The sequence below is a fragment of the Cupressus sempervirens genome, chromosome 4, assembly GCF_028749045.1.
Source record: "Cupressus sempervirens isolate cs-2001-9-10 chromosome 4, ASM2874904v1, whole genome shotgun sequence".
NCBI classification, from domain to species: Eukaryota; Viridiplantae; Streptophyta; class Pinopsida; order Cupressales; family Cupressaceae; genus Cupressus; species Cupressus sempervirens.
In genome coordinates this window covers 545376947-545403514 of record NC_143121.1, presented here as the reverse complement: position 1 = coordinate 545403514, position 26568 = coordinate 545376947, and the positions used below count along the sequence as shown (strand labels likewise).

The window sequence follows — 26568 nt, the reverse complement described above, 5'->3', positions numbered from 1 at the left end:
TGAGAATCTTGCTACAATTCCTACTGCAAGGGAAATGTCTGGTCTTGTGTGCACTACATACTGCAACTTTCCAATCATAGATCTGTATAATGTTTGATCCAGTTCCTTTGATTCATCATCCTTGGTCAGTTTTAATCAAGTACATATAGGAGTCCCAACTAGTTTGCAATATTTCATACCAAACTTTTTTAGTATCTCCTTGATGTATTTAAATTGACTGATGTAGATGCCATTCTTATTCTGTTGAATTTGAAGACCAAAAAAGTATTTTATTTCACCAAACATTGACATTTCAAATTCTTTGCAAAGATCATCATTTCTTATGAACAAAGTATCATCTACAAATATTTCTGCCAAAAAAATCTTATTATCTGGTCCTTCCTTTATGTACAAACTATTGTTGTCATTAGTTCTTTGAAAAGCAATCAGAATAAGATAGTTATACAATCTTTCATACCATGATCTAGGGGCTTGTTTCAGACCATATAATTCTTTATGTAATTTGTAGACCATGTCTTTCTTGTCTGGATCAACAAAACCTTCAGGTTGTTCAATGTAAACCTCTTCAACCAATATGACATTGAGAAATTCTGACTTGACATCCATTTGATAAACTTTGAATCCTTTGAATGCAGTATATGCAAGTAAGGTTTTGATACCTTCCAATCTTGCAACAGGAGCAAAATTTTCTCCATAGTCTACACCTTCTTCTTGAGAGTATCCTTTGCATACTAGTCTAGCTTTGTTCCTTGATACCTTACCATCTTCATTTAGTTTGTTTCTAAATACCCACTTTGTTCCAATCACATTTTTGTCTTTGGGTCTTGGTACAAGAGTCTGTATCTTATTTTTCTCTATCTGTTCTATCTCTTCATTCATAGCTTCAATCCAACTTTCATTTTCTAGTGCATCTTTGACGTTTCTAGGTTCAAAATCAGCAAGTAAACAAGTTCCTTTCAACTTACTTCTTGTCATTGTTCCTTTTGATTTATCACCAATGATCTGATCTGGTGCATGATGCTTTCTGACATACTTGGCTAACACGGGATCCTTTCCTTTTGAATGAATTGCATTGTTATCCTTTTGTGTCTCAACTTCTAGTTTTGATTCTGGTTGCTCAGGCTCAGTAGATGCTAACTCGGTAGCTTCTGTTTGCAACTCGGGCTCTTGCAGCTCGGTAGATGCTAAACTAGTTTGCCCTTCTTGTGACTCAGTTAATGAAGACTCTAGAGTTGAGAATTTTTGATTAATAGGTATACTTGGCATTGTATCAAGTTCAATGTAAACAAATCTTTTGTAGTCTTTAGGTTCCTTCTTGCTTTCTTCTTCTGTTCTTTCTGCAAACTCATCAACTTTCACACGTGCACTTTCTATGACTTTGTAAGTAGATAAGTTCAAACATCTATATGCTTTTCTTTTACAAGAGTATCCCAAAAATATTCCTTCATCACTTTTTACATCAAATTTACCTTTTCTAGATTCTTTCAAAATGTAACATTTGCTTCCAAATACTTTTACATAACTTACATTGGGTTTGTAGCCATACCACAACTCATACGGTGTTTTGAATGAGTCCTTTTTCAGCTATACTCAATTCAAGGTATGAATTGCAGTGCTGATAGCTTCCTTCTAGTATTTGATAGCAATGCCTTTCTTAATCATTAAGGTTCTTGCACAATCCATTATAGATATGTTCCTTCTTTTTGCTATTCCATTTTGTTCAGGAGTTCTAGGTGCTAAAACTTGTCTTTTGATTTGCCTTTCAATGCAAAAGTTATTGAACTCATGTGAAATGAATTCACCACCTCTGTCAAACCTTAAGCATTTCAGTCTTTTGCCTATTTTCTTTTCTACTGTGGCCAAATACCATTTGAAATTTTCAAATGCTTTTGATTTCTCTCTAAGGTACATGACAATCATCATTCTTGAATAATCATCAACAAACAGAATGAAGAATTTTTCACCAGTATAACTTTCAATGCCAATAGGTTCATACAAATCAGTATGCACAATCTCTAAAACTTTTTTAGTCTGATAGTTCTTGCTTTTAAAACTAGTCTTTCCCATTTTACCAATTTGACAATTCTTGCATAGACCAACCTCAGGTTTCTTTATGTTAGGAATACCTCTTACTTTCTTGAGTTTACTATTTTTATTAAGTTGTCAAAGTTTACATGACACAAACACCTATGCCATAACCAACTTTCTTCAATTTGAGCAATGAAACATGAACATTCACCAAGTTCAAGATAAAATAAGTTACCTTTTGTTTGAGTGCCTGATCCAATCATTTTTCATTTGCCATCCAACAATCTTTCTTTTCCATGCATAAATTCTACTTTGAATCCATTATTGAATAGATGTGCCACTCTCAACAAATTGTGCTTTAGTCCTTCTACCCAGTATGCATTATCACATAAAAGTTCTTTGGTTAGTGAGATTCTTCCTTTTCCTCTTATACAACAAGGTTCATTGTTACCAAATCTTACATTGCCACCATCATAGTCTTCAAAGTATTCATATTTAGTTTTATCACTAGTCATGTGATGAGAACAACCACTATCTATGATCGATGTATCATTTCTGCTCTTATGAGAAATGAGTGCCATTTCCTCATCATTATGAGACTCATATTTCATAGCAATGTAGGCAAATTCATCTTCTTCTTCATCATCGAAATCATTAGAATCTTTAGCCATAAAACATGTTTTCTTACCTTTATCTTTGAAGGATTTGAAGTCTTTCTTGCCATTGTACTTGTGACCTTTCTTCTCATCTTTGTTCTACTTATTTGGGCACCTGGTAGCAATATGTTCAATTTCTTCATAGGAAAAACAGATTAGAGGAACCTTACCTTTGTATTTCCCTTTTCCTCTTGAATATTTTCTTGCTAGTAGAGCTTCAACCACTTCAAGGTCATTGTCTAAAATTTGATCTAATTCTTCATCACTATTTGATTGTGGATCCTTCATCTTTTTCCCTTTTTCTTTGAGTGAAATCTTGGCTTCAAATGCTCATTCAATGTTCTTGGCAGTTGGAACATAATTGTGATAGTTGTCTAGCTCAAATGCAGTCAATCTTCCAACTATGGCCTCTAAATTTATTTTATGATTTGCCTCACATCTCCTTTCTTGAATTGCAAAGACTTTGATTGCATAAATGGGAAGTAGAGTTCTAAGAACTTTACTTATAACTTTCTCCTCATTGATATCTCCTCTAGATGCTTTGATTTCACTAACACATGCTTTAACTCTTTCAACATACTTTGCAATAATTTCATCCTCTCTCATCCTCATTTGATCAAATTGTCCTCTCAAACTTTCTACTTTGGCTCTTCTCACATTATCTTCTATTAGTGGTCAGTTAGATATTTGGTGTGTTAAGAGGGAGGAACAAAAAATATATTATACAAACAAATTATCATGTCAAGATGTAACAAAAAAAAGATATACCAAAAGGTAGCATTTGTGCATTGTTTAGAAAGCCTAGTGAACAAAATACTGTTAGAGAGACAACTAAACGATTCCCCATCCATTGGTGCATACAAAATGGTATTAGAAATAATTTTTGGGATAGATGGTGGATGGTCTTTGATGCCCCTCCCTGCAATAATTATGAGGTCCCAGTGTATTTCTTAAGTAAATTGTATTGTGAGTTTGTCCGAGATCCCCAATTTTTTTGATACATTAGAATCTTAGGGTAGAGGTGGGGGGTCATCATTTGAGAGGCTGGGGCATGTCATGACCCTAATGTAGCTAGGGAACTTATTGTCAAGCCATAGGGTGAGCATGTGATTATCTCTTCAATTGTGAAGGAATATGTAGAGGCCAACACTCTAGGGACTATTAATGCTTTGATGCAGACCCTCATTTATTGCACAAGTCCATTAGTCAAGGAGGAGCCTTCTATGTGTCACAATCACATGTGCACATCATGTAGATCCTTATGCGCATTTGGTAGTCATGTTGGAGATAGTATGGATGATGGGCTAGTCATTGTTCAGTTCTTGAATGAGACATTTAGCATTGACACATAGGTAAATTACAATTATAATAAACTAATTTGATCACATTTCATATGTATAGTGAATGAATAATTAATTAGCATGTATTGACATTGTTCAAAATTTAGGGTCATAGTGTTGGCAACCCTAGTAGCAATCCCCTAGCCCTTTATTTTGTCCCATTGATGAGTTCAGAGGTATGTATCGATTTAATCATTTAAATTAATACATATATTTATTAAGTAATCATATGAATGATTGACAAAAAAATTTACGCATGTGCATCAGTTCTCTACTAGACCATCGACATTCACTAGAGACTCAGAGCCTAGGTGTGATACAAGCTTTGTAGAGGTAAATTTTTTTCATGTTAATTTAATTCATTTGATTATATTTTTTTTTATGTTTCATGTTACATGTAATGTGTATTGTATGACATGCAACTCTTGACATATGAGACTCCTCATATTCGATAGTCCATCGATCGTGAAGTGGTTGCAGCTATGGCTAGTTTAGAGCCATTGATTGAGGTATGAAAGAATGTTCTTGGTTTTAGTTGTTGTTTATAATAGTTAATACCAAAATTTCTAATGTTATTTATAAGTTATTATATTGATTGAATTATTGTAGGGTCTTGTTACATTCAATTGTCCATGAGCCTTTGAGGTGGACTTGCAGAGCGACTATTTGATGGTGGTAAGAAAATAATTAATGTTGTGTGTACATATATTTGATTTCAATGTATAATAATTATTGATTCATATCTTTTGGGATTAAAGATAGAGTAACTGAGAGGGGCGGTGAATCAATTGCTACCAAAATTTAATCCACAGATCCCTTAGATGTCTTAAAGATCTAGTTACTACTGATACTCGATAAAAAAATGTTGTAACTCAATAAATTAAACTATTACTTTCTTTTCAAGCATTCATGCATGTAACTAAAAATAAAGTGAACACAAGAGACACTAGATTTAACATGGAAACTCAATATGGGAAAAACCACCAAGTAACTAGTCACCAATTTTTTACTCTTCTAAAGTGAGCCCTGTTAGGAGCCAACCCTGTTTAAGGTTACAATACACACTGTTAGGTGTGACCCTATTAGAGGATTTAATCACCCTATTAGGAGTGGCCTTGTTAGAGTTCTTTAGAATAATTCAACTGAATTATCACCTTGTTAAAGGGTTTACAAAATGGCTATTAAACCAACTCTGTTAAGAGATTTGAAATCACTGCTACAATGGTTAGAAAACAACAATGAATTGACCTGAACAAGATGCAACTAAATTTGCTAGCTATAGGTCTTTGTTCAGCATCATTTGATCCTCCTTGATCAAATATGACTCTACTGCTCCTCAATGATCTCTGATCATCCTTCAAATTTTCTTCCACAATAATCAATCTTCATATCTCATTAATTCCACTTGCATCTTACACATTCTTAGAATTCACAACTTGACCTCTTACTTATACCATTCAGATTATCAAGTCGGCTCATTCACATGTTACATTTACCAATAAACCATACATCAGTCAACTACATATATCACTCTAAAAAAATAAACGTTATTTCATAAAATAGTGAAATCCTTTACTAAGCGACCCTGCTCGGTAGATACTGCTTCCAAAATTTTTTTGAGTTAACCTTCTTGACTTGATTAACATTGCAATATACTTAAAGTCCTTTGGCTACCAAGTTTACTCGATAAGAACTGAATTCCTTAATGAGAGCTCAGTAACAACTACTTCTGCCACATTTCCTTTGATGACTGAGTTAGCTCGGTAAGAACTGCTTCTGTCACATTTTCTTTGATTACCAAGTGAGCTTGATAAGAGCTAAATTTCTTTGATTACCTTGAAATCTCGGTAATCAACTGTCTACTCGATTGACATTGCAAACTATCTTTACTAAACTTTTGGGCTCAGTAGACATTGTTTATTGCCTTGCTGACCTTCTAAGCTCGACAGACACTGTCCTTTGCCTTACTAACCTTCTGAGCTTGGTGGACACTACCTGATGATTGATATGACATTTGTGTGATATCAAAGAAAACACACAATTTTTAACAATTGTATCCAACAATATCTACTTTATTTGCATCAGCTCGAGTTAGAGAAGAGCCTAAACAAGAAGATGAGTGAGCCTATGAGGAAGATCCCATCTCCCTCTACATGACAATCAAAGACCTCTAGAGATTTGTTTCCTTCCCCTCATGGGAAGGAGAAGATATAGTTGATAGACACACATGTATAGGCATCAGTGGACATATATGTTGGATTTTATGTTAGCGAATATATTCGATATACATTTGATGTATATATGACATTTTATATTTGATGTATGACATATATTTGATGCATGACATTATTAGACTTATGAAACTATTGGTTAATATATGGTATGTTTGTTCATGTATGACATAATTGGTTATCATAATATATCATGTGTTTGTTAATGTATGACATTATTGGTTATCATTTTATATTATATGTTTGTTCATGTATGACATTATTAGTTATCATAACATATTATATGTTCGTTCATGTATGACATTATTGGTTATCATAATATATTATATGTTCATTCATGTATGACATTATTGGTTATCATAATATATTATGAGGTTGCATGGGTACGTGTACCCACACCCTTGGTACTCGTACCCACATACTCAAGTACCGAGTACATGTATGCCAAGTACCAGGTACTTAGTGGAGAGCATCATAGCTAAGAACCTTGATTGAGATTTTGTTTATTTTATTTGGTTTCTTGTTTGTGTATTAGCTCATTGTTGAAAAAGCTTAATTCAATACCTAATCAATTCAAAACTTTGATAGAATATTGATTAACAATAAACTTTATCACTGTTCAAGCATAACTTTATCATTTCCAATATGTCATCATCATATGATTTATGATCTTGGTCACATTTAAAGTTTTCCTTCTTTTTTATTTTTTATAAAGCTTGATTCAATACCTAATTAGTTTGAAACTTTGATTCAAAATTGATCAACAATAAACTTTATTAGTGTTAAAGCCAGAAATTTATCATTTGCAATATGTCATTGTCATATGATTTATGATCTTCTTGTTCATGTTTAAAGTCTACCTTCTATGTTATGCATCTAAATATTTATCATAAATTATTATTACAAACATATAAAAAATCTGAAACTGAAAACAATACATTACATTTGTAAACTTTATCATTGTTCTTGATTTGAAAAATCATTATCATGACTCACAAATTCAGGTTTTCTATAAATATAAAAGTATAATTAAAAATAAAGTTTGACATACTCGAGTACCCCCCTTGCCTATTATAAAAAATAGGTGTACCCATACCCATACCCGTACCCTAAGTACCCCAAGTACCCCCATCCCCGTGCAACCTTGTATATTATATGTGGATCTTGGTGTTTTCTCCACACCTATGTGGTCTATTGGATGTCTTGCTACCTAAAACATCCCCTGACCTCACCCAACCTCCTCACCAAGTTAACTAATCCAAACTTGCAACATCACTCCGTTACTCTTCTAGGAACACTATCCCTCCAAAGGTTTTATAGGTCTAATAGGGTACCACAACAGTCCCCAGTACAACCAAGGTTTCCATGATGTCTTGAGGTGTTATTGGAACACTTCTAATATGCTTGAATGGATAACAACAATGGGTTTGTACCTGATTTCAAGATTTCTTCACAAAAGGGCTATAAGGAGAACTCCTAATTAGGCCTCCACCCAGATTTCTAGGGCCAATAGCTCCTTTATCTTAGAGTTTCAACACCTCTAGCCTTAAGAAAAATTCATACATATAACCTATACTCAAGGATTTTTAGGGTCTCAGGGTGCCTATAGGTCGTACAACAAAAATAGAAAAATTGAGGGTTTGGTAGGGGTTTCTTGGTTGCCTATTGTCCCACTTTTAAGACATCTTGCAAATTTCATCAAGACTTCTCATCCACAAGTGAGAACTAACTCATACCCCTCTTCAATCCCTCAGAAGGGAAAGTCTTCATTCTTCAAGCTTTCCTTTGAAGAGCTCTTTCTTTGTTGATAGTCCTTAGCCAAGCATTTCTTAGCTCGCCTAGGGCTTTCTCAAAGAATTCTTTGCACTCACTTTTATGGCACTTTCTTGTATAATATAATACATTAGGGTCTATAGTATTGAAATCCAGAAGACCATGGAATTTCCATAGTGGAGACAAGACTTACAGCCCTTTCATGATATACAACTCCAAAACTGGCAGCAGCTAGGTATCTTTGAAGAAATTTACAAAACCTTTCAAAACTTGGTCACAAAGTATAACTAATGCATGGAAAATGGAAAATAACTAATAAGAAAACTACAACATGAAACTTTTTTATAATAGCCACCTGATTTTCCTCCAAACAAGATTAAAAACTAGTAAAATCTATGCTAAAGCAATCATAGTCTATTGCATACATTCTAACAGTACAGATTCGTACAAGAAATGAGTTGCCAACCCTTGATTAGGATTCTTCCACATAAATAGGTTTCTCCTTGGGTTAGAGATAGGTTTTAGGGATTTTTCAAAGCTTCTTTACAAAGTAGGTCTTTTAGCAATAATTGGAAAAAATTGCTCAGCAATTTTGGGGCAATTTTTATTGCTCGAGTAGTCTTGTTTTGACTCACATTTCAAGACCATGCTATGCCCTCCTAAAACATCCTTTGGAGTGAAAAATTCACTATCTTTCTTCACCTAAGAATCCCCAAATTCATAATAACATCCCTTCCACAAGGTGGCAAATTTACATAACATTGCATTATTCATGCACTTTGGTCTTTTAAATAATTAGTCTACCTTGGAAGGTTCTTTTAATGCACATCCATGCCTAAAAAGCAATAAAAAAATCCTAAATCAACCTTCCTCCAACAAAGTTCTAAGAAGGATACCAACCCAAAGTCAAGGTACCATTCTCAATAGAGACCTAAGAGGAAACTTTAAGACCTATCCTAGCTTCATGGACACACAAGCATGAGCTAAATGCCCTTATTGTATTCACATACTTCTTCAGAGAAGTTCATCACACCAGAAATGATATGGTGGAAAACTTGAAAGGGTGCTCCTAGACCACCTTCCAAGAGATTCTTCAACATCCTATGAGTGAAAACAATCTTCCAACATCCTATGACTGTATTTTCTTTGCAACAACTCTTCACAAAGGGAAGTGGTTATGTTTCAAACCCATGAAATTACTATGAAGACAACCAAGATCATTAACATCTTCCACTAACTCCACTAACTAATAACATACAGATATATAAGGTGTAATGACTCTCAAAATACTTATTGAGTCAACTTATTAACAAAAACAAAAAAAAAAAAAAGGAAAATTGTTAGGACTAAGGCAATTTGGGTTTATAGGTGTCCTCAAGTTCCTTGACCTTACAAAAAAAAAGACATGTTAAAAAATGATGTGTATGATCACCCCTTTACCTTCTATCATGAGTCTCCATCATTGGATGAGATGACATATCTAGTTACAACTTTGTACTTACCAACACTACAAGTTTCAGCATCACCCGAGATGGCATCGCAAAATCAAAATAGAGTAAGATCACCAAAAAGTGAGAGAGGTTATTGTAGGTCTCTATAGCATGGTCCTATAGCACCTAGAATCACATCCATACCTTGTACAAGCTTCAAGATATGCCCCGTCAAAGATCACTGCCCTATGGCATTTAGTGACCCTTAGGGATGTTTTGGTTCGGCGTGCCTGAGAATGTTTGAGCACTCAATGGGATGGGAAAAGCTTGGGTCTAGGGTTTACCTGACCACCTAGAGCTAATAGAATAGATATTTTGATCCCAAAAAAAATGGTAAGGGAGATTTCGTAGTTGGCAACTTTGTACTAACCAACACTATGAGTTTCAACATCACTCGAGATGGCATCAAAAAATCAAAATAAAGTAAGATCTCCAAAAAGAAAGAGAGATTATTGTAGGTCTCTACAACATGGTCCTATAGCACCTAGAATCATATCCATACCTCACATGAACTCCAAGATATGCCCTGTCAAAGATCGCTACCCTATGGCATTTAGTGACCCTTAGGAACATTTTAGTTCAGCATGCCCAAGAATGTTTAAGCACTCAATGGGATATGATGAGCTTGGGGATAGGGTTTATTGGCCACTTAGAGATAACAAAATAAATAATTTGATCCCATGAAAAATAGTGAGGGAGATATGGCAGTTGGCAACTTTGTAGTAGCCAACACTACAAGTTTCAGCATCACTCGAGATGGCATCGCAAAATCAAAATAGAGTAAGATCTCCAAAAATTGAGAGAGGTTATTTTAGGTCTCTAAAATATGGTCTTATACCACTTAGAATCACATTCATACCTTGCATGAGCTCTGACATATGCCTTGTCAAAGATTGTTTCCCTATCGCATTTAGTGACCCTTAGGGACATTTCGATTCAATGTGCCCAAGAACATTCAAGCACTCAATGGGATGGGACAAGCTTAGGGCTAGGGTTTATTTGGCTACCCAAAGAAAATAGAATAGATAGTTTGATTTCACAATGAACAGTGAGGGAGATTTGGTATTTGGCAACTTTGTACTAGCCAACACTATGAGTTTCAGCATCACTTGAGATGGCATCGCAAAATCAAAATGGAGTAAGATATCCAAAAAATAAGAGAGATTATTGTAGGTCTTCGTAACATGGTCCTATAGCACCTAGAATTGCATCCATACCTCATATGAGCTCCAAGATATGCCCCATCAAAGATTGCTACCCTATGGCATTTAGTGACCCTTAGGGATGTTTTAGTTCGACATGCTTGAGAACATTTGAGCACTCAACGGGATGGGATGAGCTTAGGGCTAGGGTTTACCCATCCACCCAGAGCTAACAAAATAGATAGTTTGATCCCATGATGAATAGTGAGGGAGATTTGGTAGTTGGAAACTTTGTACTGGCCAACACTACGAGTTTCAACATCACCCGATATGGCATTATAAAATCAAAACAGAGTAAGATCTCCAAAAATTGAGAGAGGTTATTGTAGGTCTCTACAATATGGTCCTATAGCACCTATAATTGCATCCATACCTCACACAAGATTTGAGATATGCCCTCTCAAAGATCACTACCCTATAGCATTTAGTGACCCTTAGGGACATTTCGGTTCAACGTGCCCAAGAATGTTCGAGTGCTCAACAAGATAGGATGAGCTTAGGGTGAGGATTTAATCAACCACCTAGAGCTAACAAAATAGATAGTTTGATCCCAAAATGAATGGTGACGGAGATTTGGTAGTTGGCAAATTTGTATTGGCTAACACTATGAGTTTCAACATCACCTGAGATGGCATCACAAAATCAAAATAGAGTAAGATCTCCAAAAATTGAGAGAGGTTATTGTAGGCCTCTACAACATAATCTTATAGCACCTAGGATGGCATCTATACCTCACACGAGCTTTGAGATATGCCCTGTCAAAGATCACTGCCTTATGGCATTTAGTGACCCGGCTTAGGGACATTTTGGTTTGACATGCCTAAGAATGTTCAAGCGCATAATAGGATGGGACAAGCTTGGGGCTAGGGTTTACCTAGTCACTTAGAGCTAATATAATAGATAGTTTGATCCCATGACGAATGGTGAGGGAGATTTGACAGTTGGCAACTTTGTACTAGCCAACACTTCGAGTTTTAGCATCACCCGAGATGGCATTGCAAAATAAAAATAGAGTAAGATCTCCAAAAAGAAAGAAAGGTTATTGTAGGTCTCCATAACATGGTCCTATAACACCTAGAATCACATCCATACTTCCCACAATCTCTAACATATACCTCATCAAAGATTTTTGTCCTATGGCATTTAGTGACCCTTAGGGACATTTTGGTTTGGTGTGCCCGAGAATGTTCGAGCACTCAACAAGATGGGACAAGCTTGGGGCTAGGGTTTACCTGACCACTCAGAGCTAACATAATAGATCATTTAATCCCATGATGAACAATGAGGGAGATTTGCCAATTGGAAACTTTGTACTGGCCAATACTATGAGTTTCAATATCACCCCAGATGGTATTGCAAAATCAAAATGATGTAAGATCTCTAAAAAGAGAGAGACGTTATTATAGGTCTCTAAAACACGATCCTATAGTACATAGAATTGGATCCATACCTTGCACGAGCTCTGAGATATGCCTTGTCAAAGATCATTTCCCTATGGCATTTACTGACCCTTAGGGACATTTCGGTTTGGCATGCTTGAGAACATTTGAGTACTTAGATGGGATGATCTTAGGGCTAGGGTTTACCCAACTGCCTGAATCTAACATAATAGATAGTTTGATTCCACAATGAACGGTGAGAGAGATATGAACAAGATATGTACGCATAGGCCACTTTGTGCAAGATATGAGCAAAAGTAACTAATTAGGCCAAATTGATTTTTTTTGAGATTTTGGTCAAGATATCCTATGATTAGGTTTTTTTAGTTGTTTTTTAATAGTTTGGAACCTCCAAGTCCTAGAAGTGAAATCTAGTGAACTTTGCATTAGTTGCACTTTTTGTGCAAAATTGCAAAAGTTGCTTAAAAATGAAAATCTAATTGGAAACCTTCTAACCTTAAAAAAATGTTTCCCATGCTCATATACCCGAGCATGGATAGTTACAACTTCCCAAACTTCCATTTGCAAGTTTTTGCAAAAATTGCAAAAGTTGCTCAAGCAACTTTTTGAACAACATTGCAACTTTGCATTTATAGGACTTGGGAAGCCATGATACTCAAGTTGGGAATTATCCCTCAAATTTCTCATCAAAATATATTAATTATCTTAACAAAACAAAAAAAATCTCATTGCTACCTTTAAATGGAGACTTTAGCTTAAATGGAGATTGTCAGTTCCCAAACATGTCCCAGTCAAGTATACAATTGGTTTACAAAGCAACCAGTAGGAAGCAAGGTCATGGAAATGAAATAAATGCTTAGGAAGGTTTGAAAATACTAGAATAATTTTTTTATAAATGCTCAACCCTTCACCAATTCCCAAACTCCTGTCATTCACAAATCAATACGCTACAAGAGGTCAAATCCTTCATGGCTTGACCGAGGGCTTGATTGGAAAAATCATAAAACACATCCTCCAATCTTGAAACCCTAGAATCTTAAAAAGTACCCTACTAATTACCATTTCTCAAGTAGGCATGAAATTTTAACCAAGGAAATTGCAGTTAGAGGCCCATTTTTGCTGTGTGCACCAAAATGTTGTCCTAAAAACCTAGTTTCACTAAAAATGCAATAACTTGAATTAGAAAACACGTAGAATGATGAGACCAAAAGAAAAAGAAAGATGATTCAAATATCTATCTCAAAAATTCATCACATTGGGTCTAAAATTGTGTACATTTTGTGCAACATGAAAACAATAATAAAAATGACTCGAAAACTAATTTCTTTCTTTGCAACTTCTTCCAATCCGTATATTAATGCCCTTCAAACCTAAAAAATGAGGTATATATATCTCCTATGTATATTTTAATGGTTAGAACCAATATTTTAATAGTTATAACCCTTTTCCCACTAAGTTGCAAATTTGAGCAACTTTTAGAACTTTCAACAATGCAACTTTGCACAAAAATTGTAATTTTTACATTTTTCACTTGATTCCACTTCTAGGACTTGGAAAAGGTTCCAACATACCTAAAACCAACTAAAAAAAACTCATTCCTAGGATTTCTTGACCAAAAACATTAAAAATCCCAAATTTTCCTAATGAGTAACTTTTTCTTATAAATTGCATAAAGTGCCTTAAGCATGCAAAATGGTGTCTTTCTTTGAAAACCATGGACTTCTCATCCAAGTGTTGTTTATTCTAGCCTAAGTAGGTAAAACAAACATGAAAACCAAAATATAAACCAAGTTGCAAGAACCTATCGGCTTATCAATTTCAAATTTGGTATAACACCTAAATTGAAGCTTGATTCTTTTTCCTATTAGTATGATGATAACTCTACCATGGTTGTCTATCATTCCATTAAATTATATGAAATATCATGATGTATTTGAAGAGGCCCTTTGATACCTTTGTATGTCTCTATGAACGTTGTAAAAACCAGTAGATTGGTATAGTATCTAAGATCATGGAAGGAACATTGTGTCTACTGATCATATTTATCATTATGATGGTATATATTAGCATGTATACTTCAGACTATTGTGTATTTTAGACTTTATGATCCCCTTGGTTGTATCAATTGCGTCATATGAACACTCCACACCATTTTCCCCACCAACTAGTCTAAAAACTCTAATTAGAGACTTCTACATTTGTGAAATTCTTGTTCATATGAATAAAGATCTCACAAAGTATATAAATATACCTCAAATGATTAGAAAAACTATCTCAACTTGCTCTATTAAAAAAAATTCATTGTTGCTTAGTGCTTTTTTGGATTTGGCCTTGTAATATAAAATCCCCATATGGTCAAATTCAAAAATATTAAGAAACCATCAATATGGATTGTGGTAATTTCATGTATTTTAAAAATATTTGTTTTCTCTTCTATGACCAAGGAGTTTGGAATGCAAAGAAGTAGGTAGCAAACTTTATCATTTTGGATAACTTTCATTACTATTTGTGAAGTAAGGTATCACATTGAACACACTTGTTTGATTATAAATAAATTTGCTAAAAGCCTTACCTCTCATCATTACATATTTAATTCATGGAAGTTTATCAATGACTTCTAGCAAAAAGTGAAGAGGATGTTGTGCATATGAGATCCTAAAACTTATCTTCCATTAACCACATAATCTAATAAAGTGAAAAGTGTATGTTTTGATATAAGCCTATGTAATGCATCTATAGATTTCATAAAAAAATGTGCCAAGATTATTTTTTAATCATGTAAGTCATTTTAGATGATATGATAACCTATCATATCCCACTCTTTATAGTGTTTACCAAGTACATCTATTGCATCTTGAATTGCATCCCTCAATGTTCTTTTCCAAAAAATATCATGCAAGGGAGATTTAAACCTAAGACATGCAACTATAATTTCATCCACCATTTCTTTTCAATATAGAGACCTAGAAAAATTATATGGTATACTAGAATTAAATAATATAAATAGTTTTTGTAGTTTACACATGAAGATTAAGCTCCAATCTATACTGTAAAGATAGGTGTGAACCAAGTTCAGTAAGAGGTGTGAACAAAACAATGTTTATGTCTGCTTTGTTAGGTCTATTTGAAATACAAGAATACATTTGGAAAAGCTAGGACTTGACCAAATGACCCTAAGGACTATTAAAACCTTCTAAGGATCACAAAAATCCTATTTGTATTGAAAAACCACCAAAATTGCTTATTTTTGACCCATTAGCACCCAACCCACTACAAGATGCCAGACAAGGTTTCTAGCCTTTACCCAATGCTAACCTCTATCTCTTCAAGTGGATTCCACTTCTCCAAGGTCTTACCCTTTCCCTAGGGTTCTTAGCAAACTTGGGCCAAAATAAGGCTTTAGGGACACTAGTCCTCAACTAGGCCAAATAAGGAAAATTAGGCAAAATGATTTTAGGGGTTCAAATAAAGATTTTTTTTGTCATACTTAGTCCTATCCCACTATAATTTATCCACTTTTAGGGTTCCCACACCACCAATAGACATATTTCCCAAATCTAGGCCTATAAATCCTAGTAGGTTTGTTTTTAGTTTTCCAAGGTTAACTCTCAAACTCCAGAAACAATGTGGAAAAAAAAAACCTTTTTATATACCCTTTTCTAGACTCTTGAAGATTCCAAAGACTTATGGGCTGATCCTACTCTAGCATACCCAAACATCAACTAGGTTTGTAGTCCTAATAAGCCTAATTAGGTTGGCTTTCCGAGGCAAGTGTCAAGAGATGGGGTCATAAAATCAGCACAACCACTTGAGACTCTTCCTCACCATGCCAACAATCCATTCCACCCTCCACCTAGGTCATTACAACAAGTTTGAGAGTTTTACACCAATTTATCTTCAAAACTAGGCTGAACACATGATGATGTTTAGCCTAGGGCCTACAAGCAAAAATAGTAAACCAAATTTTTTTCCCTTGAAACTCTGCCATATGTAATAATATACCCCTAAATTTCTTCTGACCAAATGGCATCAAGATCCCACCATTGGATTACAAGTTAGAGGACCATAAGTGCAATATGGTCAATTTACAGGCTTACCCAAGTAGCCCTCAGTAAAATGGTAATATCTTACACAAATGAATAGATCAAAACCTAAAACCAAATGAAAATGAAAGATAATTAAAATACCTATCCAACCATATCAAAATTTTACATTTGCTAATATGTACGCGTTCGTACAACAATAGAACCCAGGAAAAATGGTAGAAATTAGGTTTTCATTGCTTCAAAAGACATCAAATCCGTACAACCATCACCCACTAATGCCTGTATGGTCATCTCATACATATATTATTCCATTCCAATTTTTATAACCACATTTTAAATGGTGATTGTAATGTACACTTGGTTTTTCAACAAAATTGCAAAGTTGTCAGCATTTTTGCAATTTTGCTTGACAACTTTTGCAATTTTTTGCAATTTTTGACATCTTAACTCCTAGACACCTAAAACTTAACCCAATGACCCTAAGGAACTTTATAACCTTTCAAGAAATGTAAAAATCCTTTTTTCCTTGAAAATTTACCTATATTTCTCATTTTTGACCCCTTGGTTCAATTTGGCACTCTGGCTTATAATGGCATTTAGAGTCCAATTGACCTTACATCTTGGGTCTTATTACATAATTTTGCAACCTTGTTCCTAATTCACAAATATGATGACACTTATCTATTTTACTTGGTTCCCTACACCAATGATCATCCAATTGGACAAGTTTGGAGTGCTTGGGTGCATGAAAATGCATTAAATTTGATGCCATAGGTATAGTTGCAGGAGATCTACCTAAAGGAGGCCATGGTTTTATGTAAAATAGTCAAATTAATCATCATAAACATGGTTTAGGATCAACTAACAGGTCCTAGAAGTGATTTCTTGGTCAGATTTGAAGAGGCCCTAGTTTTTGGTCTTATTTGGTGAGGGTTTCATAAAAAGCACATATAGAGAGTTTATGGGTTCAATAAAATTGAAGAATCCTCACTTTAGGATCATATTAAGATAATTTACTAAGTTTTATGGTTGGGGGATAATTATCCCATATAGTTCCTTTGTAAATGGAGGGGTTTTTATGCTTAAAAAGTGGTCCATAGTATAGCAGCAGAGACTTGGTCCAAAAAAACCATACCTTATCTTCTGATATGTTATAGAGAAGTAAAATAGGTATCCTAATATTCAATTTATTTTCTTGATGTTCTCGAAATATGTGGAGGAAAATGCAAGAGGACAACATTTGAGGGCTAATTGGGGTTTGTAGGCCTAGTAGGCTGGGATGATTGGTTTACCTTAGAGATAGGCTCTTGGTATTTGGTAAACTAGTTATTTGGGGTGTATTAGGTTATTAAAAACCATTATATTACTAAGAATTCTTTAGATAAGTCATTTACCTAATTTGGGAAACTTAAGCCTTAAGGTTGCATTCAGAAACCTTTGGGAAAACACATTGTTTGGAGTATTTTCTCATAGAACTTGGAAGGGACCATCTTGCTCTACATCACTTTTCCAACAAGTTTCTATAAGGAATATGTATAATCATACCCTAAATACTTGATTACAAGTGTAGAAGAGATACAATATGTAATTGGGTCCTAGAGCTACGTTACAAGTTGTAAGTTCAATACATGTTGATATGTAGTCAAGTCTCAAATACTTAACTATGATTGTGCTAAGAGTGTGATATGAAATTAGGACTTCAAGAATAGATTTTAGGGATTCAAGACTTAACCCAATGACATATGAAGATGCTTAAAGAGCTTGCAATCAATTCTTAGAGACTTGATTACAATACATGTCTATCAACATAGAAGGATGACTTATTGGTTGGGTCTTAAGGCCTACCAACCACTTAGGCATGAGAAAACTTGCAATCAATTTTGTGGAACCCAATTTCATTTTTTTAATGCATGTAACTTATGACTTGTAATTGATGTCAAGGACCTTGACTACATATGAGAACTAAGACAAACTATTCACATGTTGAGATTCAAATATTGACCTATACACTAGTAACTATGAGGATAATGCAAAGGCATTCAAAGAAATTAAAAAAGGGTCTAAGTGATGCAAGTGGCAGGGTACTAACAAGAGATATTGGGAGAGTACAACCTACAAGAACAACCTAACAAGGTTTGACAACCCAAAAAAGGCTCAAGACCCCACACTTGCACCTTGACAACAAATATTGCTTAATACAAGAAACCTACACCAGACATGGAACTTAGAACTCAGACTCAAGAAATGATGTTCTTACATCAGAATAGGAATATCAACAGGAATTTAAGACCCCAAACTGAGAAAAGGACATAGTTCCTTGATGAACCTCTTAGATTCCTAGTAGCCCAAGGAATTGAGACTTAGGTTTGCAACTTGTACACTTAGCATGAAAAGAAAAGACTAATAGCAAGATTACTTCCTATTTCTAATGTACTATCAGATTCCAAAGTGGAGGGATCCCATTAGCAAGCAAATTGTCAAAACCTGTGGGGACAACATTTAGATAGAAGGGCTAATTAGGCCACATTTGCAAAGGAGGTACCATTTAAACACATGCTAAAAACATGTTGATTACCAAGTTACAGACCAAAATATGGAGTTTTGAGGCCTTAAAATGTTGGGATGGCAGGTTTGTGTATTGATGAAACAATATGTGCATTGTTCAATTCACTTGCTTCATATGTTCTTTACTCTTTTCTATCCTTTCCTATATAATTCAAACTTCTACTACATGCAAAATACTTTCTAACACTTCCAACTTGTTAAATGGGCTATCCCTTACAAATTCCATGCTAGGGACCCTTCCCTAAGCTAGAGACTTATCCCTTAGGTTTCTCATTTCCCTATGGTAAAGTATTCCTTGAATTTTAGGCCAATTAGTGAGTCTTCCAAATACATTGTGGCTTCCTACACCCTAGCTATCACACCTAGGTCTAATGACCCTTATTGATGCAGAGCACACAACCTACTTTTGGCTCTTGGTTCTTAAACCTCTAAGGGTACCCAAACCTACTTTAGGATGATCTCTTAGTTACCAAACTTTTCCAAATGATGACCTTTACTTATCCAAGTGGACTTCACTCTCCTAGTCCTTCTCTTTTCCTAGGGCTCTTGGCAAACTTGGATCAAAATATGGCTTTAGGGACACTTGCCCTTAACTAGGCCAATTAAGGCAAAAGAAGTAAAAAGGTTTCAAGAATTTAAATTTAAACTTGATTCAACATTTCTAGGACTAAACCACTATGATTCATGCACTTTCAAGGCCCCAAAACCTTCAAAGGATCAATATCCCTAACTTAGGCCTAGAAATCCTAGTAGGTCAAAATTTAGTTTTCCTTGGAAAACTTCGAAACTTTCCACAGGACAAGGCCAACTTATCACCTATTCAAATAAATTTTACCTAGTTCTTGAAGACTCAATGAATTCTCAATTATATTTTGATTAAAATATTTCACAAATGTAAAAAATGTTAGATTTTTAAGATAGATATCAACTTTAAAGAACATATAAAATGGCACTAGCTTTTTATGTAGAATTACCCATGTCAAATGAAAACAACAAATAATTTCTACCCAAAAAAAAAAAAACACATGAACTATCTAAACAAATTATAACATAAAATATACTATTTAGATGAAACCATGAATGATGATAATGTACCTAGATTGACATGCATGCCATCATCAACTTTAACATAGAAATCAGCATCCCATTTAGCGAGTGTTGTACAGAAGTAGATCTTGGTCTTTGCTGAGAGTTGATGGTAACCTTCAACATGTTCAGTCTAAGGAAGTCATTATGCTCTGCATGTTCTTCTTCAATTGCATGATCCAAAATGCCACCTGGTGTAGCACTGTACCCAATCACAAACCTTATCACTATCCCCTTCTCCTCCTCCAACTTCTTCAGCTTTTCTCCTACCATTCTCATTTCCCATTTCCCATTTTAGTTGTGAGATTCAAACAAGACATAGTAATATTCAAATTAAAAAACTTACAATTTTTACAAGTGTTTTAATTGAGTATAGTTTTTGACCTTGTGGCATCCAAGTGTGTTGGACAGAATAACATCATTTTCTACTGCTAAAAGTAGTGTTGATTCCTACCACAACAAAAGCTGTTTTGGAAAAATATTTTTTTTCTTTCTCCACTCCATTAAACTTCATTCCACTTGTAACTCTTGATGCTCCTAATTCCATTTCCAGTGAATATATTGTTTTGTCTAATGACCTGCATCACTCATGCCCCTTTATATTCTTCAAATGAATCTTAAAACTATACCACTTATCCCAATAGATTCAGCTAATTTAAACTTCTCATACATTTATATATATATATCTTAGATGATAACACATCAAAATTCAATCTAGCATTATAATATGGGTTTTATAACTTTATGATTCAAAAATAAATTTGTTTTGGAGTTTATCTGAAATAATTACAGATGACAAAACAAATAAAAGTTAAAAGCATCTTAGTCATAATATCATTATTGGTAACAATGTTCCAAATGTAAAGAATTATTTGTTTGAGCTTCTAGCAATAATCAAGTGGCTTATTAAATGGCTTGATGAGTCTTGGAAACTTCTCCCATTATATCCTTGCTTTCGCCAATTTCAAGTTTCTAGTTACATGCACACAATCATGACTTTACATCACAAAGCATTCACATTATAACAATTTTCATGTTCTTTCATTACATTTTGATCCAAACAACAAATTATAAACTTTCACTTATTCAAATGACTAATCTGAAAATGAGTTCTATTAAAGAATCTAATATAAATCCAAATAATGTATCTAGATTCTAAACAAATCAAAATATAAAATCTATGATTTAAACTTATCTCATCACTTACACATGATAACAATACCCACATTTTCATGTGGAAAGTCTTGGGGGAGAGGTTGCAACATTGTATTTGGATCCAATTGATCACTCTATCTCTCTATCCCTCTCTCCCTATTCGATCTAATGAACCAACTCGATCTACTCTATATTTTAATTTCTCAAGTATTGCCTCATGGTCTAACTCACAAACTTTCCAAAGAATCTTATGATATTATTTTCCACCATATTTTATCAAGTGTACATTTGATGCAACAACAGGGTTTGAATAATGAAGAATCTACCTCTCTATTTGCCAATCCTCGAATAGCCACAAGTTAGGGTTCTTCATAGAATATTGTTTAAGTCATATGCCAGTTATAACCATTGCACCGATACGGTACTCTAAACTGTCATCATCTATAATCGAGTGATCCAATTTTTTTTTGCTTGGACACAATGACACAAATAATAATCTATTTCTTATTCATTGTCTTCAAGTGCAATAATAGAAAAAACATGACCTGCAATGACAAATGTACAAAATGCGGTCATTAATTTAGAAAATACTTAGGTAAAAGTTATAAAGTTACATATTAAAATTACAAAGATATATATATATATATATATTACCAGGTTGCACTAGATCAGACAAGTAGTCAAAATTAATAGACAATACCATTTCTAGTGCTTGTGAGGGATGATAGGTGTCAATTGGGTCCAAAACACATATATCCCATTTGTCCACCCATTCAGTCGACTCACAGTCACCCCAATTTTCCTCTGAACATGATGGACAATAACATGCCATTTTTCATGTGTGGATACTCCATGAACCTGCAGTAGAGCTTCTAAAAGAGTGCAACTCACTTGATCCTGTTAGCATGCAACAATCCTCATATGGTGTAATGTTAGTATTATCTATCAACCAAAAAAATGTACGAACTGTAGACTCACCTTCCTTACCTAGACCCATTGTAGCATTACACCATTGGATGATGGATTTTGTATCTATCAATAGTGCTCCATTTTTGTACTTTAGTTCTTCATGAGCTAAGACTCTTTTGATGCATGTGCCTACACTATTGTGCTCTCCCTTTCCATGACCAGCCTCTGTGAAATTCAACATATATTGAATTCTACACAACCTATGCATCATGCTCAACCAATAGAACATCCATGCATTCTTGAATTGAGATGCACAATTGTCTAACCAAATAATGTGTTGATGATATGTTATTCCCCTATTAGCCAAATCTCTATAAAATAGTTGAAAATAACCATGTACAAACTACGTAGAATGTGATCAATCATCACTGATGTAAAAATGGTACTCCCTCAAATTCTTCCTATCATCCTTTGTACTTGTAGGTGAGTGCATGAATGTTATGTGAACAAATATGGAAATCTATTGAGAAGTATAATACTTTGCTTGCACCTCATTTTGTGGTTGTAATGTGTAGTTCTGTGCAAAGTCTATAACCGAAACAATGGTATCCAGTGGAAACGTATCCTTGCATAACTTGAATTGCAAATCTAGCCATCGAGCTTTATGTGTATGCCTTGCATACTCGTAAATAATCTTTCCACAAAAAATTTTCATGAACTCATACACTAGAATCTTTTCAATGACTAAATCACATCTTTTACCTTATTTCCCATCTTTTAGAGCATATGTCACTGTCTTAAATTTTTCATAATCTACTATTTCATTTTCAATTGCATGTTTACTATCCATATGTTCACAAGTTGATAAAAGTTGCAAAGAACCACAAAATAAGCATGTACCATCCAAGAATGATTTCTTGTAAAATTCTTGGTCATCCCCTATTTCACATAAAATGTTGGATATGAATTTCCTTGAAGATCTTGGTGGCTCATTCATGTCACAATCCTGCAAAACAGACTTAGAATGCAAAAACACACATATATGTCTAAAAACATCAAAATGGTTAGAAAATTCAATATGTATCCTACAACAAGAAGTTGTGCATGTGTGATTTATCTTCACATAAAAAAGTTTACCCATTTCAAAAAATATTTAACTTATTTGAATTTGATGATACATACCAATAAATTTTGCAAAAAATTGTGTCTGAGTTGAGTCCAAAAAATGTTTCACATGTGGGTCATGATTTTGGCTACCAATCCTCCTTCTTACAACATCTCTTTGATTAGGGGAAACATGTGTTATTTTTTCCAAAAATCTTTGATCAATGATTTCAAAGCTTCACTAATTCCTTTATCCTTTCACGGTAGTCTACTATTAAATGTCCATAACTTATTTTTTGTTGGATCTTCCAATCTCTCATACCTTAGCATGGCTCTCCTTAGAGTACCTCTACCAATTTTCAATGTTTTTCTTGTCTTTCTCATGAGTCAAAATTTCTTCATTTGGGTACTTACTATTGTTGATGTAAGTACTCATCTTGTGATATTACTATCTTTGGTGCATGATTTAGAACCCAATTTGTCATAAGCACTCATTAGATTCTTTACAATTCTTTTTTCATTCAAATTGTCCATCATTCTTAGCCAAAGAATCTTCATGATAGGCCTAAATTTCATATTCCTCATCATTTCAACAAATAATTGGCTTTGACCTATAATATATAATTCTTCAAAGAATAATCTTCACATATGATTAACTTTTCTTTGACAAGTACGCTTGCTAATCTTGTCAGGCATTGATTTCAAAATGTTAGTATCAATATCAATTAAATATTTGGTCTTCTAAAATGAATTCTAGAAGGTGTTATAATCTCTTCCATTACCTCAACATTTTGAACATAAACATAAGGTTGATTGTTTTGTGTACTTTGAACTGAAGATGATGTGCCTTGGCAATAAGATGCAAAAGATGGAATATCACCTACTTGATATATTGATGTTGTGCCTTCAACATGACATGATGGAGTGTGTACATAATCAGATCTACAAATTAGTGTCTCTTCAACATGAGAGGATGATATGACTCCAACATTGGAAGATGTTGTAGCTTCAAAATTCAATTGTCTTCTTGAGCATAACAATCTCATTCGTTCTCTTTGTCTTTCCAATTCTTCCTCTTTTTTTCTTTGTATTAGTGGTTCTTGTTCCTCTTTGAAAGTCAATTCTTCATTATTGCTTTGCAATTTTCTTTGTTCATGTAGTAGTTTCATTTTATCTCTTTTAATTTCCAAATCCACCTCCCTCTCTTCCTTGCCATGATGATGATTTCTATATGTCAAATTATTCAAACATTTAAATTACTTACAATTTGTAAATTACAAATCATTCAAATACATATAAAAATTATAGTTATTTCAATGAATACACAATATATATCAAACAACTTGCCAAATTTCTAACCATTTCAAAATAATAATTCATTCAAACATACAAATTTCAATGAATTAATTATATATTAAATATGTCAAATTATAATCAAATTTCTCTCTATATATCAACAAACAATATTTAAAAAGGACTGCACTAACCTTTTCTATAGAAATAATATTAAAAAAGCCTTCAAATAGAGTATCCAATGATTGAATTTGGTGTTTGCTAGCTTCAAAAACTCTTTAAAAAGTGTTTTCTAACTTCCAACAGCTTGAAACACATGTTTTTTGCTGGAGCAACAGAATGTACAATAGACAAAAAGCAAAATATGGATCAAAAGGGACACAAACCTGCTTTATGACCATTTTTTTTGTGATTTCAGAAAATAAATGTCTCGCTATCCCACCATCCCCCATCCCCTACTCTCTCTCTCTTCTCCCATCCCCTAATTTATATCTCCCTCTCCCTCTCCTACCTCTCCCATTGCCTACTCTCTCTCACTCTATCTCTCCCATCCCCTACTCTCTCACTCTCTATCCTCTTCCATCCCCTACTCTCTCTCTCACTCTCTCTCCTCTCCCATCCCCTACTCTCTGTCTCACTCCCATCCCCCCTCTCTCTCCCTCTCCCACCACCTACTCTATCTCCTCCATCCCCTACTCTCTCTCTCCCATCCCCTACTATCTCTCGCTCTCCATCTCCTACTCCCTCCCCCACTGCCTACTCTCTCTCTCACTCTCTCTTGCATCCCCTACTCTCTCTCAATCTCTCTCAAGTCTCTCATCCCCTACTCTCTCTCACTCTCCTTCCTCTCCCATCCCCTACCCTCTCTCTCTCACTCTCTCTTCTCTCCCATCCCCTACTCTCTCTCTCACTCTCCCTCTCCTACTCCCTCTCCCACCACCTATTCTCTCTCTTTCTCTAATCCCCTACTCTCTCTTGAGCTACACTCTCTCCCCCCTCTCCCATCCCCTACTCTCTCTCTCTCTCTCTCTCTCTCCCTCTCCCACTCCCCCTCCCACTAGCTACTCTCTCTCTCCCATCTCCTACTCTCACACACTCTCTCCCATCTTGTTCTCTCTCTGCCACCCCTACTCTCTCTCACACTTTCACACTCTCTCCCATCTTCTACTCTCTCTCTTACACACACTCCCATCCCCCTCTCTCTCCCCCTCTCCCACTCCCTCTCCCACCACCTATTCTCTCTCTCTCTCTCTCTCGGGCTACTCTCTCTCCCCTCTCCCATCCCCTACTCTCTCTTTCATAGACATACACTCCCATCCCCCTCTCTCTATCCTCTCCCATCTCCTACTCTCTAGATCTCTCATGCACACTCCCATCCCCCCTCTCTCTCCCTCTCCCTCTCCCTCTCCCACCACCTACTATCTCTCTCTCATCCCCTATTCTCATCCTCTCTCTCCCATCCCCTACTCTCTCACACTATTTCCCATCCACTACTATCACTCTCTCCCATCCTGTACTCTCTCTACAACCCCCCCTCTCTCTCTCTCTCCCACTCCCTCTCCCATCCCCTACTCTCTTTCTCTTACATGCATTCCCATTCCCCCCCTCTCTCTCCCTCTCTTACTACCTACTCTCTCTCCCCTCTCCCATCCCCTACTCTCTCTTTTTCACACACCCACACACTCTCATCCCCCCCCTCTCTCCTCTCCCTTTCCCTAGTCTCTAGATATCTCACACACACTCCCATCCCCCTTCTCTCTCCCTCTCCCACTCTTTCTCCCCCTGCCTACTTTCTCTCTCTCACTCTCTCCCTCTTTGCTCTCTCTCTCCCGTCCCCTACTCTCACTCTCTCTCCCCCATCTCCTACCCTCTCTATGCCACCCCTACTCTCTCTCACTCTCACACTCTCTCCCATCCCCTACTCTCTCTCTTACACACACTCCCATCCCCCTCTCTCTCCCTCTCCCACTCCCTCTCCTACCACCTACTCTCTCTCTCTCATCCCCTACTCTCTCTATCTCTCTCTCCACTCTTCCATCCCCTACTCTCTCTCTTTCACACACACACAACCATCCCCCCACTCTCTCTCTCTCTCTCTCTCTCTCTCCCCCATCCCCTACTCTGTCTCTCACTTTCTTTCCCTCTCTCACTTACTCTTCCACTACCTACTCTCTCTCTCTCTCACTCTCACTCTCTCTCTGCCACCCCCTACTCTCTCTCACATTTTCATACTCTCTCCTATCCCCTAATCTCTCTCTTACACACATTTCCATCACCCCTCTCTCTCCCT

General features: G+C 35.4%; 1 pseudogene; it reads right to left on the bottom strand.

Moving 5' to 3' along the window:
* Nucleotides 1–19791: 19791 nt before the first annotated feature.
* Nucleotides 19792–24730, bottom strand: LOC149562346 (putative beta-1,3-galactosyltransferase 8; annotated as a pseudogene).
* Between the last annotated feature and the right edge of the window lie 1838 nt (nt 24731–26568).